Source organism: Chiloscyllium plagiosum, chromosome 1 (genome assembly GCF_004010195.1).
Source record: "Chiloscyllium plagiosum isolate BGI_BamShark_2017 chromosome 1, ASM401019v2, whole genome shotgun sequence".
Classification (NCBI taxonomy): domain Eukaryota; kingdom Metazoa; phylum Chordata; class Chondrichthyes; order Orectolobiformes; family Hemiscylliidae; genus Chiloscyllium; species Chiloscyllium plagiosum.
The window spans coordinates 76,092,301-76,096,495 of record NC_057710.1 but is presented as its reverse complement, the minus strand read 5'-3'; the positions used below and the strand labels follow the sequence as shown (position 1 = coordinate 76,096,495).

At 38.7% G+C, this 4,195-nt stretch overlaps 1 protein-coding gene across 1 annotated transcript in view; it reads left to right on the top strand.

Annotated features, from left to right (window-relative positions):
• srek1ip1 (SREK1-interacting protein 1) overlaps positions 1–4,195 on the top strand; it is a 25,452-nt gene that overhangs the window by 879 nt on the left and 20,378 nt on the right. The window lies entirely within an intron of this gene.

Sequence of the window (4,195 nt, the reverse complement as noted above, 5' to 3'; positions counted from 1 at the left end):
ATGATGGAGGAGTCCAAAGACCTGCATATCCTTGGTGGAGTGGGAGGGGGAATTGAAATGTTGAGCTACAGGGTGGTTGGGTTGGTTGGTCCGGGTGTCCCAGAGGTGTTCTCTGAAACGCTCCGCAAGTAGCCGGCCTGTCTCCCCAATATAGAGGAGGCCACATCGGGTGCAAAGGATGCAATAGATGATGTGTGTGGAGGTACAGGTGAATCTGTGGCGGATATGGAAGTTTCCTTTGGGGCTGTAAGACTGCACAAATTCAAAGATATTGGTTGTCAGTTGTTTCTAGTGCCTTTGTTGATGCCAGCTGGGCCTGTCTGGTTTTATTCCTTTCATTAGACTTTATAATTGTTAGATGCTGAGGAGCGTGCTGAGCCTTTTCAGAAAGCATTGAGTGTTAGCATTGGTGTGGAAGTGGAGTTACATTTAGACTCGACCAGATAAGAACTGCATATTCCCTTCTTATTTCAGGAAGTTAGTAAGCAAAATGGCTTTATTTAAAATTGGCATTGGTTCCATGGTCAGCATTAAACTAGCTTTTAATCCAGATTCATTGACTGAATTCAAATTTCATCATCTGCCCTGGTGGACTTCAAACCTATGTCCCACAGAGCTTGGACTATAATAAATAGGAACAGGATGTTTGGCTCATTGAGCCTTCTTTCCCACTCAATAGGATTGTGTTTAATCCAACACTCCTAACGACCTGTGTCTTCCTTATAACCCTCCATTCCCTTTCCTGATCAAGAATCTGTTGTAGGCAAATCACCACACGTTACCTTTAATTTGATTACTTATTAAGAAGTCTCATGGGCAATCAAGTACTGAAATAATAATTCAAACTTTTTTGCAAATATTAGACCCCTCAGATAAGTAAGGTTAAGCCTGTGACCCAGTGTAGCTATCAGCTGACCAGTGGTGAAATCTGGCTAGGATTTCGGCCAATAGTGATCTGTCTCTTGAAGTTTCCAGGGTTCAGTTCTTCGACAGTATCGTTTTTTGAAGTTCTGCTATTGAGTTCAGGTGTTCAACTCTCATACCAATTTTCATCCTTTCGTCTCCGAGGTGATATGTCAATGATTTCTTTAGAGTCTTTCATCCTGGTTACAGTGAGACTGTAGCTGGCTTCCTTATCAAAAGTTTTTTTTTGTTTCTTGGTACATTTGGCATTGACCGTTTGAAGACACAGCTTTCCTGTGATTTAACTCCTTAAATTCTTCTGTGGGGCAATCCTTGTCCTTTGTGACAATAAAGCATCCAATTTATCAAGCTGGTTCAAAGCAGTTTTGTTCATGTAATCTTGCCAAGATATGGCTAGTTCCTTGAGTCTGTGTAACACCTTGTCTTTGTTCCTTTTAACAGTTTATTCCAGACAGTTACTGCTATGTGTGATAGTTTATCTTTTGTTGATTTCATTCAGTCCATGATCAATTATTAAAGTTCTGAAGTCTTTACTTTCATAATCCCTCCTCTTTGTTTGTATTTTTAATGAACAAGCACTTGTAATTGGCTATTTCCCACCACGTTGGTTCATTACCAAATTGAATCACTACACCATGCCCAATTTGAAATGTACTATTTTATAATGCATTGCAGATATATGCAAACCAATAAATGAAGTAAGAATAATGATCAGGAAATAAATCATAAGAGTATTAAACATGCACAAAGAAATAAACATGTATTATACTTCACTATTATAGAGTTAAGATCATGACGTCCTAACAGAATTACAATATTTGAAATAATACAAACCTAAATTGCATGTGTATATTACCTTCCTAATTCTAGATGTCATCCATCAAGAATGTTCTTTAATGTTTTTAATATTTGTCTTGATTCTCTGACTATTCTGTTGAACCTTAACATGTAACCTATGTGCCTTTCTCAAAATCATTTTTCTAATAAGATGTAACTATTTCTCTAGCTGACTCAGTCTCGTCAAAAGTCATGGATTTTTTTCTTTCTGATGTTAACCAATTCCATTGTTCCTATGCGTATCGACATTCGAGGCTGAATGTAAAATGTTGAATTAGTGATGGGATAAGACAGGTTATTATAATAATACTCTTTTAAAGATGTTGTGACACATTATTCTCCTTCACCTGCATACCCAACTCTAATTATATTGTCTTGAATGATACTTGAAATTTCAACAGTACAATTAACTATTCCAAACTGGTGCAGACACACCTGGATCGAATGACCACTTTCTGTACTGTAAATTTTCTTCTATAAGACATGGTAGGAACAAGAAGAGATGGCAGCTTAATTTTCTCCATTGTCATAAGCTGTCCATAACAAGACGTGTGCTTAGAGACAATGTTTTAAAAATTTAGTGTTGAGACTTGGTAATAGATTTGAATCAGGCTTTTCACTAAGTTGTGAAATCAGAAGGAAAGATCACTTTTTTTAACAGAATGTCTAACACTGCTGGGTTTTTTTTTCTTTTCTTTTTTTCCTCTGACACTCCCGTTTATTTTTTCTTTTTTTTGACATTAAAGATCACAAAAATTCCATGTCATGTTTGCTTCTATTTGGTTTCTAGAGACAAAACATCAGGCTGGAGAGGGTTCAGAAGAGATTTACCAGGATGTTGCTGAGTATGGAAGATTTGAGTTATAAAGAAAGGCTGGATACGCTGGGACTTTTTTTACTGGAGAGTTGAGAGGCGATCTAATATAAGTTTATAAAATAATGAGAGGTATAGACAGAGTTAATGGTAGTTGTCTTTTCCCGAGGATGGGGGGATTTCAAGGCTGGGGGCACATCTTTAAGGTGAGAGGAGAGAGATTTTAAAAAGACAGGAGGCAATTTTTTTACACAGACAGTAGTTCATGTGTGATCTGAATTTCCTGAGAAAGTGGTGGATGTGGGTACAATTACAATGTTTAAAAGACATTTGGATAGATACCTGAGTAGGAAAGGTTTGGAAGGATATGGGCCAGGAGCAGACAGGTGGGACTAGTTTTGTTTGGGATTATGTTTGCTCAGACTGGTTGGATTGAAAGGTCTATTTCCGTGCTGTATGACTGTATGACTTTATTAACAGAAATAGAAGAAGAAAATCACATTTTAAATTTAGTTCCTTAAGATGCACAAGCTGCAGGCTTGGATGGATTCTCTTTCATGATTCATTGGGTGAATGGCACATCGGACCTTTCAGGTTTCCAAACAAAATTATGGCTTGAGTTTCCTTGAAGACAACACTTCACAGGTGAAGGCAATTAGACTATCTCTCACTAACTTAGTTGATTGGTTTTTCAAAAAAGGTTCTGCTCTTGCTGGGGAAATGGTCCATTGAAACTTCTAACTGCCCTTATACTGCTCCTTGAAGGTTGCTATCTGAAATCTATTTTGATCATGTGGCCACGTAATCACAAATCCAATTGTCAACACACAATGCTAAGTTAGAAGACACTGCCACATAATGGGTGGGGTGAATGGTGGCTATACACACCTGATGGTCACTCCACATCTCTTTTTTGCAGACACTGAATCTGAGAGATTATTAATTCTGAGTTTAAGTAAATATCCAGTGAGCAGGAGGTATGAATTTGCAAGAGGTTTAACATTTTGGATGTCAGTATAATGGAGAACATTGCACCCACAGACATTAATGTTATAAGAACTTTCCAAAGACCTGAGTTAGTTTCTTGCACTTGGAGAATTTATTAGAGATCATCCAACTTGGCAGCCTTTGCTGTTGTGAGTTGTCCTTGTTTTGAAGTCAAAAAGTGTGGCGCTGGAAAAGCACATTAGGTCAGGCAGCATTTTAGGAGCAGGAGGCTTATGCCCGAAATGTCGATTCTCCTGCTCCTCAGATGCTGCCTGATCTGCTGTGCTTTTCCAACGCCACACGTTTCGACTCAGATTTCCAGCATCTGCAGTCCTAACTTTGTCCTTATCCTTGTTTATCAAAAACTCCAAATTGTATGAAGTCCTTATCTCAAATGTTAGTCATAGAGATGTACAGCATGGAAACAGACCCTTAGGTCCAACCCGTCCATGCCGACCAGGTATCCCAACCCAATCTAGTCCCACATGCCAGCACCCAGCCCATATCCCTCCAAACCCTTCCTATTCATATATCCATCCAAATGCCTCTTAAATGTTGCAATTGTACCAGCTTCCACCACATCATCGGCAACTCATTCCATACACGTACCACCCTCTGCGTGAAAAGGTTGCC